The following is a 24,232-nucleotide window of genomic DNA, read 5'->3' on the forward strand; positions in this document are numbered from 1 at the left end:
TAAAATATTCACTGATTCTCTCTATACACACAAATAATTTATATCAGCGGTGCAACTAGCATTTAAAAAAAGGTCAGTTATATAAAATTCCTTATTTCCGATAAATTAGCTAAATATGACTGAATGAGTAACAGCTACCTTCTAATTAAACGTTAAAGGTTTAAATGAAACGTTCATGTTTCATTTATAATGCTTACGTTTCATGTTTCCGGCCTCGCGCGGTGACTTAGTGGTTAGCACTGTTGCCTCACAGCAAGACGGTCCTGGGTTTGAATCCTGGGTTCGAACAGGTAGGGGTGGAGTTTGCGTGTTTTCCCCGTGCTGTGTGGGTTTACTCCGGGTACTCCGGTTTCCTCCCACAGTCCAAAAACATGTTCATTAGGTTGATTTGGTAATTCTAAATTGCCCATAGGAGTGAGTGTGAGTGTGTGTGGTTGTCTGTCTGTATGATGAACTGGTGACCTTTCACCCAGTGTGTACTGGAATAAGGCTCCAGCAGATCCCCGTGACCCTAATTAGGAATAAAGTGGGTATAGACAATGGATGGATGTTTAATTCGTTATCATTTTGTAAAGCAGAGACAATATACTAGGGTTTTGACGCAGCATCACTTTGTGTATCAGTATAAAGCAGCAATTCCTATCTGTATCGAGAAGTGGGTGTGGCCTAAATAGTAGGAGGGTTTTTTGTTTTGTTTTATTTTTGTGAATTAAACATAAACCCGTGCCCTAAAAACACCCAGAAATGCCAGCACTGTCAACATTTCCAGTGAATTATGGCAGAAAAAAAAAAATATCACTTTGTTCAATTTTTTTTTAACACTGCGTACTTTCTAATTTTGTTTGCACTTGCCTGTGACATTCTCTAACGAATAAAAAATAATAAAAAAGTGATCTAATTTAGCCCCCAGAACCCTAACAAAGTAGTTACTAAGGAGCATGGTACGGTCATACTGAACTAGGACACTGTATACTCTGCATAGTCTGCATTTTCCTTACACACACACACACACACACACACACAGTCTGCAGTACAGAGGGGAAAAAATTCACACACTGTACACATTATATAATATATATAAATCATACACTGTAAATCATGATAGAATTTAAGTTTTGTTAACTTTATTTTTTCTCCAATTTCTTGTCATGGCAAATTTTCAATATTGGACTCAACTCGATAAAATAAAGTTTTAAAAAGAAAGTTGAAAAAGTAATCCACTGTCTTGGCTACTTGTCTCAGTTTATCTTGAAATATGCCTTACAGTGTGAACATTCTATAACATTTTTATTACATCACTCTGTATACTTTATTACACATTTTCACACAGATTATACTGTGCTGTAATGTATATGTGACAAATAAAAAGCCTTTTCTTCTTCTTTCCACTTTTGTATCTATCTATCTATCTATCTATCTATCTATCTATCTATCTATCTATCTATCTATCTATCTATCTATCTATCTATCTATCTATCTATCTATCTATCTATCTATCTATCTATCTATCTATCTATCTATCTATCTCATTTTTATTATGCCTGATAAAAATGTAGGTATGTTCGTTGTTGCACTGTAGGATGAGTAACTATAGAAAACCATTCCACTACATTACATCACATGTATGTAATATTTACACTACTGCTCAAAGGTTTGGGATCGCTCAGAAATTGTATTGTTTTCCAAGGAAACACACAAACAAAATGAGTCTGAATAGAAACTATAGCAAAAGAACAGGACATGCTGACATGTCAGAGTTAGAAATAATGATTTTGATGGAAATGAATGTTTTCTTCAAAAAAAATACAAAACTTTTGCAGCAATTACAGCCTGGACGTTCTAGCGGTCAATTTTTCAAGATAATTTGATGAGATTTCACCCCATGCTTCCTGGAGCATCTCCTACAAGATGATGGAGTCTTCCTCCGTAGCTGAAATCAAGCTGAATCACAAAGTTTGTGATCCCAAACTTTTGAGCGGTAGTGTATGTATCTGGTAAATAAACAACCTGAAACCTTAAATCTACTACTGAACATGAGCTTTCCTATCCTTCATTAGTTAAAAAAAAAAACTAACAGTGCACTTCTTTTATGTGTGTGTGTGTTTATATCCGTTCATAATGTGTTGTGTGTGATGTACAGTAATATCTCACACATCCGCGAGGTTATGTTCCAGGATTGCGAATGACGAGGTTCGATGGAGTCACTAAAAATGGTAATACTGTACTCTAAATGCTTATTTTTGAAGTTTAAACCCTAAATATGACCCCAGTCATGCTCCCAAAACACTTTAATTTCATTTAAAAGTTAGCTTAATACATCACCCTTAAAAAAGAAATAAATGTTTGATGTAAAAATAGAGTACAGTATCGCCTGTATAAAAACCAACGAAAAATCACTGAGATGAATTATTCACAGAATATACACGCGTGTTGAACCGAGCACAAGGGGCGGGGAGACAAATCGCGACATCACGCATACAAAGCATCGTAGCTACCATCTAATCAGCAGCTAGGTAAAACTGTTAATGCTCTGTGATTGGCTACTTCCAACCCTCCCAGCCAGTAGCGTGTCGTAATGTACATATGTGATATCGGCGACGTTCGATATCATTAAAATAACATTTATATTTTATTTATATTGATATTTTGTTGATTTTACTTTTATAATTATATTACTTAATTAATAAACTAAACTTTTCTTAATTATTTAAAAAAAAAACATGAAAATGTATAAATTGCCACGGAATTAGCCGTAAACAGTTTTGCAGGATTTCGTGGGTCTGCGAAAAATTCGCAGATGCAAATTAGTTAGTTTCCAAAGAAAATTTCACGGATCAGTGAAGCCGCGAATCGTGAGACACGGATCTGCAAGGTCTTACTGTATTTGTATTCGGTTACAAGCCAAGAAAACCAAAAATCTACGGTGACTGAGAAGTGCAAAACAAAATAATAAACCTGAAAACACAACAACAATTCAGGCAAACCAGAAAAAGGTACAGATAGCGTGTCATGGAATAAAGATTAGTTTGCGATGTCTAAAAACACACCTGAAGGACGCAGGTATGCTTCGAAGACAAAACTATTCTAGATTAAAGGACGTGCTATAAAAGCAGAGCTGTGTTCATACACACACCAATCCACTTTCTATTCCTGAATGACAGATGTCTCGTCCAGTCAGAGAACAGAATTCCATTCGCAAACTATACCTAGCTTTTCCGGTTTGTCTGAAAATCTGTATTAATTCACTAAACATTCTTTAAGCATTCTGTTTCTGTCATTTTTTTTAACCTTTCTTTTGCAATTACGCTGCCATTCAAATCTGCCAGCGGAATGAAAATCGTCTTATGGGACTTTTTCAATCAGTATAAACAAATGAATTGTTTTATCGCTGTAAGTCTGATATAAAATGAGTCGGGACTGAGAGTGTGAGACGTGTGTTTCTCCCTCTGTTGGATAAGCTTACACAGAGTTTTAGTGGTTGAGGATAAACACCTTCAAATTTTAGATTCTTATGAACAAAAACGTGGGGCATCTCAGAGAGCAGAAATGGGTTTTATATCAACATTTACTTTGGAGACAGAAACATTTGTGTAGAAAAAAAGTGACCATTTTTTGTGCTGGGGAATGCATATATATATATATATATGTACACTATATTGCCAAAAGTATTCGCTCACCTGCCTTGACTCGCATATGAACTTAAGTGACATCCCATTCCTAATCCATAGGGTTCAATATGACGTCGGTCCACCCTTTGCAGCTATAACAGCTTCAACTCTTCTGAGAAGGCTGTCCACAAGGTTTAGGAGTGTGTTTATGGGAATTTTTGACCATTCTTCCAGAAGCGCATTTGTGAGGTCACACACTGATGTTGGACGAGAAGGCCTGGCTCTCAGTCTCCGCTCTAATTCATCCCAAAGGTGTTCTATCGGGTTGAGGTCAGGACTCTGTGCAGGCCAGTCAAGTTCATCCACACCAGACTCTGTCATCCATGTCTTTATGGACCTTGCTTTGGTCACTGGTGCACAGTCATGTTGGAAGAGGAAGGGGCCAGCTCCAAACTGTTCCCACAAAGTTGGGAGCATGGAATTGTCCAAAATGTCTTGGTATGCTGAAGCATTCAGAGTTCCTTTCACTGGAGCTAAGGGGCCAAGCCCAGCTCCTGAAAAACAACCCCACACCATAATCCCCCCTCCACCAAACTTTACACTTGGCACAATGCAGTCAGACAAGTACCGTTCTCCTGGCAACCGCCAAACCCAGACTCGTCCATCAGATTGCCAGATGGAGAAGCGCGATTCGTCACTCCAGAGAACACGTCTCCACTGCTCTAGAGTCCAGTGGCGGCGTGCTTTACACCACTGCATCCGATGCTTTGCATTGCACTTGGTGATGTATGGCTTGGATGCAGCTGCTCGGCCATGGAAACCCCTTCCATGAAGCTCTCTGCGCACTGTTCTTGAGTTAATCTGAAGGCCACATGAAGTTTGGAGGTCTGTAGCGATTGACTCTGCAGAAAGTTGGCGACCTCTTCGCACTATGCGCCTCAGCATCCGCTGACCCCGCTCCATCAGTTTACGTGGCCTACCACTTCATGGCTGAGTTGCTGTCATTCCCAAACACTTCCACGTTCTTATAATACAGCTGACAGTTGACTGTGGAATATTTAGGAGCGAGGAAATTTCACGACTGGATTTGTTGCACAGGTGGCATCCTATCACAGTTCCACGCTGGAATTCACTGAGCTCCTGAGAGCGACCCATTCTTTCACAAATGTTTGTAAAAACAGTCTGCATGCCTAGGTGCTTGATTTTATACACCTGTGACCATGGAAGTGATTGGAACACCTGATTCTGATTATTTGGATGGGTGAGCGAATACTTTTGGCAATATAGTGTATATATATATATATATAAACAAAAAGCTTCATATTAAGCACCACTGTGGAGTGAGACATGACAAAGACATTCAATGCTGGACACATGGACATGACCAAAGCATGAGCAAATTCCTTTAAATAAGCATAAGCAATGTTGTTTATGAATGCATCTCCCTGTTTAGTTAGTCATATATAAATTTACATAAATGTATGGACTGGCAACCTGTCCAGGGTGTACCCCTGCCTTTTGCCCTATGTGCACTGGGATAGGCTCCAGCAGACCCCCGTGACCCTAATTAGGAGTAAGTGGGTATAGACAATGAATGGATGGATGGATGGATGCGATAATGCATTTTAATTAACCACATCTGCTACAGATTTAGAAAACCAGTGTCACTGAACTACAGAGACCCCAAATTCTGAGTAAACCTGATGTTTGAAAGCTAAAATTCAGTCTTCTTAGCACAGATCACAGCAAGAGTGCATAAAAGTGAAGGTTCTCTTGTACTGGAACTGTTGACTAATCAGGCAGGAATGAGCCGATTGTTCTCCTGCCCACAATTCAGGAGAGTTGGATTTACGAGATGTAATCCTAGCCTACGTTTGGCCTTTTGCAGTAAGACTCTGGTGCAGTATATTTCAAGAAAAAAATAAATAAATTAATAAATAAATAAAACTGCCTCACATGAAAAAAAGGGCTCTGATTTCAGTCTCATATGGCCCTTTAGACAGGATGACATGTTGGCCTGTCGGTGAGTGCGTGCTTCCATTTTAAAGTGGGCGAGAGTGGATCGAGCGCGCGGTAAACAGCTCGCACCGAGTCATCGCTCACTAACTAAAACCCGCTCGTGACGACGGCTCGGTGAGGGAGCGCTGCTCGGCGGCTCGTGCATCTCAGAAGACGTGCGTGGGCTAACGTTTGCCGACTTCTCATATTTTAACTGAAGGACGTGACAGTCGAGGTCTCACTTTATCTGCAAAAAAAACACACAGCATGTATCTTATACACCATACTAATCAAAAGTTTGGAACACCTGGAGGTGATATCTTATTAGTTTAATGACTATTATTACCGCAGACCAACCAAAATGATACAGGATAGCAATTAAATAAGGAAAGCTTATTAACAGCTCGCTCTCAGATCCTAATGCAAGTCTAAACGAGTGCTTTTATTAAAGGCAGCCACGTTTGGAGAAGAAACCTTTTAAGCCTATAGAAAACAACAACAACAAACCAGAAAAGTGCTAGTGTTTACTAGAAAACATAAATACGGTAGGTGTGCCTGGAGGTTTTATGTAATTTTGGATGAATTTTTTTTCAAGCAAAGGTTGCTGAGAGTTGAGACGCGGTGCAAAAACTTTTTAAGGAGGAGCAATCTGACACAAAGGGGATGAAAAACCCTGGAGTAAAATATAGATGGATGGATGGATGGATGGATGGATGGATGGATGGATGGATGGATGGATGGATGGATGGATGGATGGATAGATAGATAGATAGATAGATAGATAGATAGATAGATAGATAGATAGATAGATAGATAGATAGATAGATAATTGGTTACTCCTGATTATGCTTTTGTGTCTCTGGTGTAAGCTCAAGCCTGGATGTTCTGCCTGTGGTGAGTCTCACGATTGGCACTAGTTGGCCTTTTTCAGTTTAGTAAATAAGCTCAAGCAAAGGAAAGAAAAGTGAGTAAAGCCAGCAAATGACACTCTCAAGAGAGCACACAGAGAGTACCTCATTTTTCAGGCTTCTCCTCATTATTTCTCAGCTTCTGTATAGACCGCAGCCTCTTACTGCTATGGTTAGATATTTCCCTTTCTCTCAGTCCATGCAGGTGTAACAGGTATGGAAAAGTATATTTAGCACATGCAGTTTTATTATATATATATATATATATATACAGTATATAGAATGACACAAATTGTTAATTATATCTGATGTTTTTTTGGTATATGTCATTATGTGTTTCCCCTTTAGTTCTGTAGTCAGTGTGCTTTCTGCTTGGGCCCGCGTTATGTTCTGGCAGAGAAGTGATTCATTTGCTTTAAAATTATTTTTATGTATTTTTTTTATTAGAATCATCTTCATATCAGGTTATTATTTGCATATATCAGTCTGACCTGATTTAAGTATTTTGGTTTCTGTCAGTTGGATAAACTGCTAAAACAGCCCTGAAAAACAGCCACATCGAGGCATGGACTCCACTAGATCCCTGAAGGTGTGCTGTGCCACCAAGATGTTAGCAGCAGATCCTTTAAGTTCTGTAAGTTGCGAGGTGGGGCCTCCATGGATCAGACTTGTTTGTCCGGCACATCCCACAGGTACTCGATTGGATTGAGATCTGGGGAATTTGGAGGCCAAGTTAACACCTCAAACTCGTTGTTGTGTTCATCAAACCATTCCTGAACCGTTTTTGCTTTGTGGCACGGTGCATTATCCTGCTGAAAGAGGCCACAGCCATCAGGGAATACTGTTTCTATGAAAGGGTCTACATGGACTGCAACAATGCTTAAGTAGGTGGTATGTGTCATCCGCATGTATGGCAGGACCCTAGGTTTCCCAGCAGAACATTGCCCAAAACATGACACTGCCTCTGGCGGCCCACCATCTTCCCATAGTGCATCCTGGTGCCATGTCTTCCCCTGGCAAGTGACGCACACGCACCCGGCCATTCACATGATGTAAGGAAAACGCAATTCATCAGACCAGGCCACCTTCTTCCATTGCTCCGTGGTCCAGTTCTGATGCTCATGTGCCCATTGCTGTCACATTCGGTGGTGCACAGGGGTCAGCATGGGCACCCTGACTGGTCTGTGGCTATGCAGCCCCATACGCAACAGACTATGATGCACTGTGTATTCTGACACCTTTCTATCAAAACCAGCATTAACTTCTTCAGCAATTTGAGCAACAGTAGCTCGTCCGTTGGATCGGACTGCACGTGCCAGCCTTTACCATTGTTCCTTGGACCACTTTTGATAGATACTGACCACTGCAGACTGGGAAGACCCCACAAGAGCAGCAGTTTTGGAGATGCTCTGATCCAGTCGTCTAGCCATCACAATTTGGCCCTTCATCAATCTCACTCAAATCCTTACGCTTGCCCATTTTTCCTGCTTCTAACACATCAACTTTGAGGACAAAATGTTCACTTCCTGCATCTAATATATCCCACCCACTAACAGGTGCCATGATGAGGAGATAATCAGTCTTATTCACTTCACCTCTCACTGCTCATAATGTTATGTGTGATCGGTGTATAGGCAAACAGTTTCAAAGACACTTCCTCTTATTTTCATTTCGTATGTTTCTTTGTTTTTGTTGTTACATCTTGGTTAAATTTGCCTTTTCCTGACGTGGATCTGTATAGGAAAAACATCACAAGGGCAAAATCAGAATAAATGGCAAGTCGACCCAATTACAGAGGTTGAGACTCTCACTATTAAATTGCACAAAATACACAACACAGAGATGAAACCGGTTACACGTGTGTCAAATATCAGCTGGTGTCTTTGTGGCACGGGTATAACTAATCTTGGATTCGTTTGGAAGGTGTCTTCACTGCTGCTTGATAAACCCAAGACCATAATAATTTATAATAAAGTGCCACATGTTGCTCCAGATGTTTTCCAAAAAATATCACTTTATCTTTCATCAGTTAGTTTCCCAGTGGTTTCATCAGTAGTTCTCTACAATTAAACATAATGTAAGTACATTGTTTAATATCTCAATAATAATAAATGTATTTAAACTAATAAAGAATGACGTTCATAAAAAGTAATTGTATGAATGACAGGATGTGTGTTTATAATGAATTCTTTGAACAAGTCAACACTTCAACTGTAGTGAAGTGCACTTAAACCTCTGCCAGTGATTAAGACCATTGTATTTAATGATCTGTTATTTAATTAAGTCTAATTAAGCAGGTACTACTGTATAGACATATTATTAATATTAGTAGAATTTTTCATCAGCAGATAAATGAATTAGGAGACTAGCAGTGAGTTGCATCAATAATTTCTCCACAGCAGAGACAGGATGTGATGTTTAGGATGTTACCACTTGCAACAATGATGGATCCAGTCAGCGACACTGTCTACAGTTCCTCACATTCTCTGCACTGCCACTGACATCAATCTGGATGTTGCAACATCACAGCCCATGAAGAGTGTTTCTCTATTTATGCTGCTTAATTACCATTCCAGCGCTCATCTGTGCTGGGTCTGAAGTGCTATAATGAGATGAGTCTGTTTGTTTTTTTGTTTTTTTCCCCCCATCTCTCTCTCACACTACAAAGTGTGCACTGAATTTGGCACTCGACTTCAAATCAGCTGCTCCCCGTCTCTGCCTGTTCAGGCTGTCAACAGAGAACGCTGAATCTAATTCTGTTTGTGAGCGAGATTTCTTTTGTGGTATCTGTCTTGTTGGGCAGCATTTTATTAAGGAATCTTGACAAGTACCGCATTCGTCTGCTATCAGGGAGTACACTGTAGGCCTGTTTACTCAGATTTGCTCACTAATAGCTTAGTTCGAACTCCAGCTAACTAGCAATAAAACTAAGATAATGTAAGGTTTTCTCTCAAGGTTTCTTCCTCATATCGTCTCAGGGAGTTTTTCCTTGCCGTCATTGCTCACTGGGGATAAATATAAATTTAATTTTAAACATTGTCAATTTTACGCTGCATTTTTATATTTCTGTAAAGCTGCTTTGAGACAATGTACATTGTTAAAAGCACTATACAAATAAAGTTGAATTGAAACACACACACACAATAAAAAAACACACACACACAGTACTTAAGGGCATTTTAGCAATACTTAGCATGTTTTTGTTAAGTGGGAGGAAACATGGGTTCTTCCCATAGGAGAACCCAGAAGAATCCCATGTATACATAATAATGGAAATAATGGAAATAATGGAAATGCAAATCCGTTCCAGCCCCTCAAAATAGTAGCAATATGACCAATAGGAAGCCTATGTAAACTGTATGGCTGCTTACAATGAACTGACCCAAGCCAAGCATTCCATGTCAAGGCTCCTCACAGGAAGTCGTGCCACCAAGCTTGGGCTAAAAATAGAACAGACCACCCACGCCACCAATCTGTCAATAGAAAAACACCCAAAAAATCACGTATATGAACGCCACAAACAGCGTTGGCATCGTGGGTTGACTCTTTCGCTGACTGAAAAAACAATTGGTAAAATTCATAAACTTGATTCAGTTGGCTTCGCTTGGCTTTCCACTTTGTAAAGTTTCACTAAACTTTTGAACAGCTCCTGAACGTACACACAACTGAGCTGACATTCAGTTCGGTTTGTTCATATGCCAAAAATACTTTGTATGCCAATGCAAATTTCTTGAAAAATTTCAATTCTTAAGGCAAAAATTCGTAAGGGAGGGCATTCGCATGCCGAAGTTCCACTGAATATCTATGGATCAGTTTATCAGTTTATCCCTTTTCCCGGCATCACAAAATACAGAAACTTCAAGTAAGCCTCCACAACCCTGCCACAGTTTAACCAAACACAAAACCAGGGATCAATCTCTGGACCAGGCACAAGAACCTACTTCTAGATCACTCGTTAGCTGGAGTTCTAACCTTTTGACTTTAAAAGACTTTAGTAAGCAAATCTGAGTAAACACTCCACACTGTACCACACTCTTGCCAATCATCTAGTACTGCTCAACTGATCCTACCATCTCTCAGAGTACAGTACACATCAAGACTCTTCTGTTTTGGCCCTTGGGTGGTAGAATGAACTTCCACTAGAGTGACTGGCTGTCTTTTTTTAAATTGTCCATACATTTCTTGCTATATTTCCTCCCACTAGACTGCTGGTATTCTTAGTCCTTGACCTCATGAACCAGCATCGATGTATTCATTGATAGAAACTTCAAAGCACTTCTGTAAGTCACTCTGGATAAGCGCATCTGCCAAATGCTGTAAAATGTAAATGTAGAACAGCTTTCACACTTTACCAGTCATGCTAAACCTGAGGCTCAAACACCTCGAGTCTGGAAAAAAAACCTGCAAGTGTGATAACAACCTAAAAAGAAGCATGCTTTATAATGAAATGGGAGTGACCTGAGACGCCTGCCCGAGACGTCTGTCACAGTCCAGGAGGTAAACAGTTATTTTCAAATCACCGGTAGACTCCTGACATAACACAATGTTGTGAAGACAAAACATAAATGACAAACAAAATCAAGAGTTAGTCCGTTAGACACAACAACCTTTAGAACAGGACTTTAATGGCAACTGATGTCTGGAAACCTCAATCATGATCAGTAAAGTCATGCAGAGAATGTTTTAGGATTGTAAAAGAATTCTCAAGGCATGGAAGTAGCTAGCGTTTGTTCCTGTGTTGGCCATTTCATCAGACATGTATGGGACTCTTTTCAGCTAAACAGAAGGATTGTGTGCTTTCAAATCTGGGGAACAAAAAAGGCTTTTACCAGACAGATGTCTGTTTTCTGCTTTCATAATAGAACAGCCTTTATATTTTTTTAGTGTCCAAAACATGTATTACCTCACAGCTATCCAGGTAGCGTTGTTTCTGTTCAAGAGGCTGCATGGCTTTTTCATGTCTCCTGTGCTTTGGACTTCCAGAATGGATGAAGGAAAGAAATCGGATGTGGAACATTCAAGAGTAAGGATGCTACACACTATTTTGTGGGTTTTGGTTTTTTTCTGGAGCTGTTTTATGCTGATATATCACAATGTTTCCACTGTAACCATGACAACACCAGTCCTGTTCCCAGTTACCAGTCTTATTATAGCAAATGTTTGGTCAATTAATAATAATAAGAAGAAGAAGAAGAAGAAGAAGAGGAAGAAGAAGAAGAAGAGTAGGAGGAGGAGAAGAAGATTTATTATTATCAGTAATAAGGATGAAATAAAGCGTGATTTAACTCTAGTGATGAGGAAATTGCCATGAGCTGTGCAACATCACATGATGAATAAAAAGTTCAGAAATAAGTTTACATACGAGTTCCAAACATAGGCGTGTTGTTTATCGTTACATTGCTAGCTGGGAATTTTCATGTTTTTTATTTCACGTTTCCATGAATTCACTCACTAAGAAGTGTTTGTTATTCTCATTATGTCCCCATCTTTAGAGGTAAAAAAAAGCACTTGACATCACTTGGTGGCTTTCTAAAAAAGCTTAATTATTTGACTAGAAAAATGCCAGCAGCAGCACTTAAAAAGCAGACTATAAAAGCGGCCACTTGGGCGTAAAATGTAAAATGTGGTGGTCATTAAGAGGGGAAAAGTGTGAAAACACCGTTACTGTGAAAATATTACTTTCATGAACCTTCTTGGACAATCCTCACATTACATGTTTATTTAAAGACGCTTGGTTTATAGTGGAGATTTGCATATGAAAGGTGGTGTCTTGTGGATTTTTTTTAAAAACTATAAGGCCTAATGAGTGCAGTAAGGAATTTCATCACACATTATGGTGGAATTCGTCATACATATTCACAATATTAACATTTCACATCAAATACATTCCCTGCATAAATATCCAATCTGCATGAGTAATTATTTAGCATGCTGGGAAGGAGAGGAAGTCGGCCAGATTCCAACCCAAACCCAACTGTATTTACCCTACAGCTCCAAACAGCTCTTGATTTTGCATGAGACATTTAACACGTCCACGGTAAGCATACTGATCTAATGAGAGCAGGAAAAGTGTCTGTAGAACGTGAAAGGAGATAAAGTCGAGCTGTTTCACGGCACCCGTGTAGGTCCTCAGCAGGTTTATGAGAGTTGGCTAATTAACATGACAGAGTCTTCCTTCTTCCTCATTGATTTCTCCTTCTTCTCCTCTTCATTGCAGGGGATTACAGCTCTCTTTCACAAAGCCATTATTCAGCCTGTGCTAGATAATCATTTTCCAGCACAACTATTTCTCCTACTGGATTCTTGCTTCGTAAGAAAAGTCAAGAGAGTAAAATTGGAAAGTCAAGAACATGACATGGTCAATAAAGATCAAATAAACTATGATTATATATCATATATCATCTTATGGTCATCCATATTTCCAGCTATAGACAAAGGGAATCCAGAGGAGGAAATACACACTGAATGAGACACCAGTCAGTATTTTCTACCCCATTTTTACAATGTTTAAAGATGGTGGTATAAATTCTGTTGAAAAACCATTGGAAAGTTCTACTTTAGTAAAATCTGCCAGCCTTAAAAGCATGGTCTACATTACTGTCTTAGTGATTTTTTTTTATTTACAAACAAGTATATAAAGTTTCAGACATTTCAACCTGAGGTTAAAATGCAACCTGCATGCATGTTTCAAACAAATAAATCTCGAAACACACTCTTCCCTTCATCCTCTGCTTAAAACTGATGAAAGGTTATAAAAGATTTACACCAGTCTCACAACATTTACTGATCTCTGTTACCTGTGAAATATTTAGAAATATTCGGAGTCACATATTTAACAGGAAGCTGCATCATCCGAATTTCCTGAAGATCATGAGAAGTTCATTTTCTTCTACATGCAGATTATTAAAATTATCGGTGTATACTGGATATCCCTGACAATCCAGTTAAGAAAGGGCTTAACCAATCTCTGAATACGTATAACTTTCTCATGAGTAATTATTGACATACCTCTGGACTCTGAATACACTCCAGCGTGTGCTTGTGTGTGCACTCATGCACGTCTGTCTTCCTTTAGAAGCGAGCCACAAGCACCTGACATCTATTCCTACAAACTCCTGACATGATGTGACAAGGCTAGTAAGGGTCGGTCATTCCGGTGGCTGAAACTCTGCTGAGACAGGCAGTTTAAACCCCAGAAATCTCATCTAATCCTTGCAATTACGGTGTTTATGCCTACGCAGACTTCTTATGCTGAAAACAATATCCTCTACATCCACTTTTTTTTTTTTTTTTCCTGCAAAAGGAACTCTTACCAGCTCAGCAAGGGAATACACAGAGGTCCACAAACCCCAGCAAGCTGTTTTCACTGAGACAGATTGAACATAGGGCTTGGACTGAAAAAGGATTCAGAATCGGAGGAAGGTCATCAGTCACACTGTAATTTAGTTCAAGGTAGTCCTCGTCTATAAGCCCAGCCCCAAATATTTTCCATATGTCAGGGAAAGATAAAAATATATGCTGTTCATGATGTTATGCAAGTCTTTCTAGAACATTCTGTCCAGTGAAAACAGGTGCAACTTACTGATTTCTCTGCATTTTTTTTTTTTTTTTTGGAGCCTTGAAGATGCTTTGAGGAGGGAATCTGTGATAAATACGGCTCATTTGAGAGGCTCGGTAATGATGACGTCCTGCAGTTCGCAGCAAGTTTCAAACACCTTCTACACATATGGACATAATCAGCATGAACAACACATGACACATCAGTCTCTCTTTTGTTACCTATTCAGTTCCCTCCATCACACTGAAAATATATATGTTACTGAAGGATGACTTTTAATGAGAGGTGTGGTGACTTTTACATCAACCTACATGCATGTTTCAAACAAACATGAATAGAAATAGCTGGTTTTAGCCTGTCCACACCCACTATAAACACACTGTACCTGGGATTATAATAATTGAAATACTTTTCCCGTCATTTTATGCTTGAAAAATCCTTTTTTAACGGGTCATCATATAAAGGCTATGAAAAATCAGTCCCACAACATAAGTCCAAAAAAGGGGGTAGAGCGTTTTCGTATTTAGCTCCAAAACTTTGGAATAGTCTTCCTGACAGTGTTCGGGGTTCAGACACAGTCTCCCAGTTTAAATGTAGACTAAAGACTTATCTTTTCAGCCTGGCATACATTTAACACATCCCATAATCTTGTGCTCCAGTACATCTGATTAAATGCACATTCATCTAGTACTGCTAATATTATGAACAGCAGCTACGCTAATGCTGTTCCATTGTTTCCCTTCTTCTACCCATCCCGAGGCATACAGAGACTGTGCCGGCTCCAGTGGCATCCGGAGATGGACCAGCTCCAGCCGGGTTCTGCTTGTGAGGATTGGGATATTCAAGCAGCGCCATGGACAACAACCTCCTTATTGATTTACATAACACTATACACATGCTGTATCTACATCACACAATTGTCACCCAAATGAGGATGGGTTCCCTCTTGAGTCTGGTTCCTCTCAAGGTTTCTTAATACATACAACCTATGGAATATTTGAAATTTAACAGGAAACTTCCTGAAGATCATGAGAAAAAGAAACATATTCTTTTTTCCTATATTATGATACTGCTTGACAGGCACAGCCTTGTTACTCAAATTATAGACAAAAGAAAATTATGAAAATTATTAAAAATAAACATTAAAAATGTCTACATGCCATTAAAATGGAGGCCAGTCAAACACAGTTTGTGTATTTGCTAATCATTGCTTAAAAACATAGATTTTAAAATAATAATAATAAAAGAGTGAAATGCATCTTAAAGTAAAAATTAGAGGGATATTGAAGGTCAGGATGTTTTAGCACAGTTATATGCATGTTGTCAAAGGTTTTAAGTTTTAGATTTTTTTACTTTAAAACACCAGAGCTGTACAGCACAGAACCACTGTTTACACTTAAATAGAGCAAGAAATAAATAAATAAAAGTAAATAAACCTTTGCGCACCAATACACAAATACATCTGAGGCATTATTACTGACCAGTTCTGCTAGAATGTTTGGTGGTTGCAGAGCCAGATATTGTCAATCACGCATGTAATTGAGGTCTTCTCGCTAGGCCGTGAGGTTAATAGGGGTGGGAATCACGACCTAAAACTATTACATTCATTTATCAGGGCATGGGCTGCTGCATGGAGAAGCAACACAGTGAAGGGTTCAAGTTCTGTTCACATTCAACACAAAAGTGGGAAACTATTTGTGCTACCAACCTTTACTCTGATCCCACTGCTTAGTTTCACCATCTGAGGAAGTTACAAAAAAAACAAGCATAATCCCTGAAGTGCAAAACTAGCAGTTGCTAGCATCATCACTAGAAGAAAACACAGACTAGTTACTGCCAATATATTTACCATAAACTTCTATATATCTACTGAATTAATAATATGTAATATCTAAAATTACCTTGACACACTTTGGGCTGAATCTGAAATGTTGAGAATTAAGCAAGAGGGCACTAGATAGTGCCAGTGTTGCCAGATTGGGCGGGTTCCCACCCAATTGGGCTCCTTTTGGTCATATCTAACTGGGAAAAATGCATTGGGCAGGTTGATATAATTTTTTTGATGCAACTGACAGGTTTTTATTTTTGACGAACATGATATTTTATTAATTTCCCATTCAAACGAACTTTACAATAAAGTATAATATGTAATGTTGACGTTTTAATAATATGGTTCGGTTCAGTTCAGCCAATAAGGATCAGGAGAGTCCTGTCCAATCAGATTTCAATCTTGATTGGCGGGTTGTTGTAATCGTTGTACTCGTTATACCAATATCACAAAGTTATAAGCAAAGCTGTAAGTGTTTTTATCTTCATCATCATGCCAAAGTGGGGTAAATCTAGAAAGTCCTCCTGAAAAGAATGGGAGAGCGACCCATTCTATAATATTTCAAGAGATGTTCTCATCAGTTCTGCGAAGATTCTCTGCATTAAGTCCCTATAAAAAGGGATTATTCTGCTATAAAATTCTGATGTCGTGTTTGATAATTAAATAAAAGGTATACAGGTAGCTAACAGTGTGTGTGTGTTTCTAAATACTGCCCTTTGCACTAACCCATTTGTTTTGGGTTTGTTATTGTATTAGTTATCACAGTATGCATTTTGGGCTGTTTTTTTTTTTTTTAGGCAGGTTTTCTAGTTGTAGTTGGGCTAGAAATCTTCAGTCCAATCTGGCAACACTGGATAGTGCTATTCAGCTTTATTCTGTTGTACACTATGTAGGGTGCAAAGCAAAATTTAAAGATTTCCCCTTACCAAAAGACATTACTCAAATCATGTGGAAGAAAGTCCAAGTTTGTCCAGTGAGATAAGAAAACATTAATGTGGGCAAACAAATTCAAATAAAATTCAGCATGGGGACTTGATTATGTACAGATTGCTTGGTGGCGGAAAACAGCAACAACCCGATGGAGAACCATGGGTAAATTCCCAAATTATCTGATGGAAAAGTACTAGTATATTACTATTTCATGTTGTAGCCAGATATCAGATTATTAAACCTCTTTTGCTAATTCTAAGCTTTCACTGGTAGAACTTTAAGCATTAATGATGTCTAAAAAGAAGCAAATTTATCTGCCAACAGGATCAGACCATTTTAAAGCTTGAAAGTAGGTTACAAAAGTGTATAAATAGTTTTAACACTCATATATTTGGTTTCTTGTCTAATCTAATAATAGGAAATACTAGATTCATTTAACTACATTCAAGATGTTTTCACTCCAAGGTTTTTTTTTTTTAATGAATCTTAAAAACACAGATGTAAAACCTGATGCATCACAGCAGTACAGCAGTGTCAAGCCTGATGTTCAGGCAGTGAGAACGTTCCATGTGTATATTTTAAAATGCAAGTCATAATACCGCACACACTCGTGCACAGAAAGAAAGTCTAAATGTGTTTAGTCTCTCACTCGCTTTCAGTGTCAGAACATGGAAACATACAGCACCTGTAACGAAGCACACCATCATAAATTCTGATCTACTTAGGCATAAAGTAATCTCCAGCATTAGCTGTGGTGTGCGGCAGTCTGACTGTTTTCACGAACGTGTCCAGGCAGGAAACCTTCAGCTCATCATTCACTGTCTGATTTTTGGGTCGTGACTGAGCTAGAATTTGTTTTAATGTGTTTCTTTTCTGCGCATCCAAAGAGAAGGACACCATGTTTGGCCATTGCTACAAGTCCAGGCAGCAAAAAGGCCTTGGTGTTCCTTAGTGCAATTTCCAGAAAAGTATTTTACTGAGACAGTCAGTGAGTTAGTCAAATAAAGTCAAATAAAAAGTCTTCACAATCAGGGAAAGTTGTTGTTTTTTTTTCCAAGATATATTGCATTTTGCGGAGACACACAACTCACCACTGACGTCCACTGAGCAGCTATATCTGATCCAGATGTCAATATAGAATGACGTCTGGACTTGTCAGGTGTTTAAAACAAACTCATCTGAAACACTAGGAAGAGTTTACAATTCTCACCCAGCAACCTTCAGAATGTCAATGTTGACTGTTCCAGCTTACTGTAACACAGAGAAAGTGTAATAAACTACACAGGTATCTGTGGACTCGTCTTCTGTTGAAGGTCAGTGCATTAGACCTCTCAGTGTGTCTCAGAGACGCTGTTGTTAACTCATTACAGAGGATGTCTGTCTGTGTCTGCTTCGGGGGCCAGACTGGAAGAAAATAATGTGATTATTACTTCGACATAAACGCGTTAGTGTCACATCAAACTGGGCGGCGAGCTTCCAGGAAGCTGCCGCAGAGTCAGTTATTGGAATGCGCGTGAGGGATTAGATGTGGTAGGGGTTTCTGACAGGCCGCTTTCATGAGGCTGACTTACAGTTCGAGCACCATTTTTAGATGAAGTGAGAAGGGAGAGTGAGTGAACGAGAGAGAGAGGGGAGGGAAAGGGGGTGTGTTTTCCGACGAGAAGAGAGACAAACAGACGCTGATCTGAGTCATCCTCACAACTCCACTGTTTGGCACCCTTTTCTCCTTCTCTCCTCTATTTCTCTCTCTTTTTATCTGCCTCTCACCCACTTGTCAAAGGAAGCATCTGCCACCGATCTGTCTTACAAAATAAGGAAAGAAACACAGAAGAGTAGTCAGAGTATTGCAAGTAAACATTCACCTAAGGGGGCAGACATCCTAGTAATAAGAGTCATCAACTGGAAGGTTGTTATTTGAAATCTTAAAACTATTACTAGTTGGTTATGTTTTTTGCAGCAAAGGAGGAAAGAAACCAATGGTACTTGACGACAAAGTCTTCTGGTACGTTTTGTCAGTGAACATGTTCAAGAAGAAAGGTCTTTTCTGGAGCCTTAGCAAACACATGAGAATATCTCATTTGGTGGTAGCTCAGTAGTTAGGCATGTGGGCTACAGAGCAGAAAGTTGGGTGTTCACATACCAACACCGCCAAGATGTTACCCCTTGGTCCTTGAGCAAGGCCCTCAACTGCTCAGTAGGATATGGGCATCTGATGAATGCTCTAAATGTAAACATAGATAGGATTCCTTCCTCTTTGGTAAACATTTTATTCTGGTCAAGGGCAGAGCCCATTCCAGCAACACTGGCAGAGCCCATTCCAGCAACACATTCCACAACTCAGGTGAGGGTATACCCTCAATGGGAAGTGTATTCCAGGGCACCAATTCACCTACTGCCAGTAAAGTAGTGTTCATTTGAGGTTCCATTGGCACCTCTGAATACCTCAATAATGACGCAGAAAATAAACAACCATCCCAAGGATTACTGGCTCAAAAGGCCAGTGGTCACTCTGCTTATAGTTCCAGCACACTGTGTACCCAAGCCTTAGACATCACAAATGCTCATCTTTCAAGATGATGTCTCAGAAGGAGCAGCTGTTCATGCAATGCTGTCTACAGCTGGACATTTCAGAATAGAGAAAGAAAAAAGTCATGGAAACTGAGATAAAGATAGTTAGAGCAAGGGGTGAAGGTGTGATTTCTCTAAGCTAATTCCAGTGGCATGGTTCAGTGATGCATAATGCATTGTAAATTCACCAGACAGAGCCTATTACAGTCAAAGCTAATGAAACCATGCTGATTAGTGATCTCTTGATGCTGATCCACCATATGGCAGTTGAGTCTCATTCCCTGCTACTAAGACACACACACACACACACAGAAACACCTCACTTGCACAGAAGTAAGGCAGCATGCTTGTAAAGAATGGCATGTTTGTTAAATGAAATGGGGGCAGAAAGGACTGTAGTAAGTGGGCATCCTGATACTACTTTACCAGCAACCTTACAACTTACTCCCCCTGTTGCAATGATCCATCTAGACCAGGATAGAAACCTTAATTCTCACCACTCAAACCATCATATTCTTTTACAACAATATCCTTTTTACCAAAATCTGGTCAAGTGACTTTCCTAAAAGTGCCTTCTTGCTCTCTGTAGGGGTGTAGGCTCCAAGCTGCCAGCTGCTTGTCAGTGATCTGGCAGGCTCAGATCCTTCTAAATACCCCATCCATTCATCTCTCTCTCTTTCTTCATGATACAGAGTGAGAGTGACAGTCTCCTGGCCATCCTTCCTTGGACCTTGGTGCACAATTTAGCGCTGTCCGCATCATTGGACTGCCTCCCTGCTCTCTTGTTCACCTCTGATCTCCCCAACTCTCTCACCCCCATCACCCTGCCAGCTGTGAACACATGTCCAGCAGTACCACTTGCCCTTTGGTGCCTATGTCCCTACATCATTTCCACCTGGTGATTCAGTGTGACCCAGCTAGAAACATCCTGCCCACGCTTGCTGGAATGCCAGAGAGAGATTTGACTTCTGCCCAGATATCACGTAGCAGGCAGCACCCTGGAACTCAGCAGAGAGGAAAGATTTAGCACAAGGAGAGATAATGATGGGGCCTGATTATTAGTCAATTACGGCCACTCTATGGGGCACTGCTTCAGGAACGAGAGGGCGGGGGATAATCCCATTATCTGAGATGTCTGGATAATGGATTTTGTGTATGAGGCTTTTTTTAACACATTGCATCGAGTGTTGAGAATATCATCTTCGCAAAACCTGTAATGATATCCGTGAGCCGTGCGAGAGGGAAACTCATTTCGAAGCTACCGACTCTGAACAAGCACTATCATTTCCTCCTCTAGAATTCAGTACATGCTGTCTTCTGCCACGCTCAGCTTCTTTCTCCCCCCACCTCACTCTCTTGTTCTTTGTCCCTTGCTCTCACTCTCTCATCCCAGGCCTCTCCATCTGCTGATGGCTCCGTCACAATCGTTGTTATTGTCGCTTCTGCACACTTTTTGCCCATGTGAATTGCATGGTTTGGCTTGGCGGTGCAAATTACCAAATTATTACCTACAGTACAGGTGACCTTTATTTAAGATACGATGTCTTTTCCTTACACAGATTCCACGAACGGAGGTTTAAGGAGGTGTTATTTCTGTGCACACCTAAGCCTGTTAAATGAGTATTCCATTTCCATTGCTTTTAGGTCAATCTATTAAGGCCATATTGCACAATATATTGACCGAAGCCATTACAGAAAACGATCTGTAAACAAAAACGCTTTCCTCTCTGACTTGCTGGGGTTTGCTCTTTTAGTCGCTCCTCCCAAACTTAAAGATTCAGTCTGGCTTATAATTGATGAGATCTTTAATGATCAAGTACAGCAACGAGCAACAGTGTGCAGTGAAAGCTAATCAAAGTACTAGCAGAACTAGTCAGCCTCTTTTTCTGGAACTTTACAAAAAAAAAAAGGAACAGTAAAAAGAATAAAAATCTTGTAATGTGGTACAGTGGTTTGGGGTCTTCTAAAGAGGATTTCTAAGGAGGTTGATCTTTGTAAGCCTCTCTAATAAAGAAATCCTCCAGAGTACAGTCCTACATAGAACCTTTAAGCATTTTCCAGGAGGGATAATCCAAAGAATGGAATGTATGGAAAGTATGCACTTGGCTAGGTTATGGTCTTAAAATACAAAATCATTATCTGGCAGGATAATTTTCATCTAAACCTTCCAACGTTATCAAGGTCCCAAGGGGTGTTTGCCCAAGCACAGGGTGATCACAAGTATGAGTCCTGTGAATGTTACAGCCATAACTGGTAGTCCAAGCAAAATCGGTCCAGCTCTCTGGGTATCACTGTGAACAAGGGATGGTATTACGCTCCTTCATCGTTTAGAGCAACAATGGGTTTGTCTGAGCTCATCTATAAGTAAGATGGCAGTTAGCATCCCCACTGACTGCTTCCACTGCCCGGTATCATAGCATGAGTAGCAAAAATATGCCTTGGATGTATTATCCCTTGCTCTGTTGGTAGCTCTTGTGCAATAGAGAACTAGATAATAGGTGGGTATTGGCTGCATGCCACAGTAATAACCAAATTGGAGGTAAACAAGGTAAAGAAACCAGGAGAAGCAAATCCTGGCACAACTCAGACAAAGGACCTGTAGTGCATGCTCAACTTTAATGGCCTCCTCCTTCCTTGGAGGTCATGGTCTCAGTAAGAAGCGTCGTTACATGTCTGCTCTTCCATGTCACTGCATCTGTGCAGCAGTTTATGACTTGTTTTATGGCTCTTTCATACATAAATGCATGTAGAAGAAAATGGGACACCTTCAAATCATTTGCCTCCTGGTCTCAGATGCCTGTATGTACTGCTATGTTCCAGGGGTATTACTTAGATTACAAATGACTTGCATCATATCATGAACTTATGTGCCATGCACATACATAAAAGATATGGTTATCGCTGTCAAAACAAACGTGTGGCATAAGTGTTATGAAATTAGAATATCCTTGTGTTGATTTGCCTAAGAAATTAATATTGTAATAATAACAACATGTAATATTCATTAGTGTCTAGTGTTTTACAATCCAAGACAAAAGATCAGTCCAAGCTATAGATACATTTCAGAGACCTGCATTATTCCAGCATCACAATGCCCCGTCCACACCCCCTTCGCAGACATGCATTCACCCCTATATTTGTCTTAAGATTGTTTTTGTTTTCTGCAGAAATTTATTTTTCCTAATAAAATCTTTTATTTAAGGAAAATTAAGATTTTTAATATTAGTTAAACAGAGTGACCTGTGCTCTCACTAACCAGTCATATAATGGCAACAGGAAAAAAAAATCTACCACATTTGAACCAGTTAGCTAGATATCTACACCTTTTAATAGCTATGACAGTCATCTTACCTGATAACTAAAAAGCTTGCAGATCTTGAGCTTTTAGAACTTTCCCCTCAGTATGCCCTGGGTGTGCCAAGTTTCAATCTGGCTACACAATACAACTTGGTTACCTTTGTTAACCTCCAATTCTTACATGGATACTTCACTGGTTTTCCCACAGGAAGGACTGGGGTCAACGATAAACAAGGTACACCTTGTGCAAGGGAACCAGCATGGTAGACAAGTGGCTTCACATGTATATAAAAATGACGTGTTAAGCTTTCTAGGCCTCTAATTATTTATACCTATTAGTACTAAGAGGCCTAACGGTGGTGTATAGCCTGAATAAATCCAGAAGTCTAACTGAGCCGGATTATTTATGTTTCCTAAGAAAGTTTTCTGAAAATCTTGTTAAAGCTTCTACTCATCCACCTTGAGTAGTGTGTGAAAGTGCATCACCAGCCAAAGAGAGGATTGGCCATATGACAGCGCGAGCCGAAAGCTCATTACAGACACTACAGAGCTCAGGGGCCTAATTAACAGCAGCTCATTTTCTACCTGCACAAGGAAACACTCTCCCATCATTTTTCATTATTAATACTTTAACAGCTGCTGACCAAAGCGTGGGCCTAGATGAGGAACTTTCAGATCCATCAATTAACCCGGCCACAGGCAGCTTGGAGGACTGAAGGCCTGTGAGGACCTGCTGATACGGCTACAGATCGCATGCATGAATATTAAGCTTTCACCTTTGTCATTCTGGGACAGTTTCATGGCCCCATGCGGAACAGAGCAACAGGACCTCGACTCTGGGGGTGAACAGGAGGGCTCCCTTCAGAAATGATCTTTCACCTCTGACCCCTGAATTACACTTCTAGCAATGATTCGCAAGACTTCTTTTTTTTTGGAAGATCTCCAAGATCCAGGCTTGGTGTATTTATAAAGCATTTTTTAAAGAATTTCTTATTTCAGATCTGCTTTAAGGCTTGAAATGTACCTGAGCTCAGAACAGTCCTCTGCCTTTATGAACCCCAGCCAAGTTTTTCAGACATTAGCGATGCAGCTGTCCAGACGTCTTTGAATACAAAGGAGTCATTTCTCAGGTCCATTAGCTCTCTGGAATGTTCTGTCCTTTGAAAAGTTTCTCTCTGAGCACTGAATACAAATGAACGACCGGAGAGTTTGCCATCCAAGACTGCGATGATGGACCGTTCAGCTCACTTCAGGGGTCATGCTAAAAGGTGTGCCACAGTGCATGTCTTTCTCGCAGAAGTAAGGAACCTTGCTATGGCTATGCTTAACTAGGCCACCATGCATAAAACATGTCATAGTCAGAGGTAGGGATGATGGGACACAGTTTGCTGCATGTGTTCTGCTCAGTGTTCTGCATCATGTGGTTTTCATGAGCCATACATCTTCCCGCTGACCCGAGTGGCCCGTCTCTTGTTCGATCACTCTTTTTCTTCTTGGTGGGTTCACAGACTTTCCTTTCACCAAGCCAGTCTTGGGT

The sequence above is a fragment of the Hemibagrus wyckioides genome, linkage group LG24 (assembly GCF_019097595.1).
Source record: "Hemibagrus wyckioides isolate EC202008001 linkage group LG24, SWU_Hwy_1.0, whole genome shotgun sequence".
NCBI classification, from domain to species: domain Eukaryota; kingdom Metazoa; phylum Chordata; class Actinopteri; order Siluriformes; family Bagridae; genus Hemibagrus; species Hemibagrus wyckioides.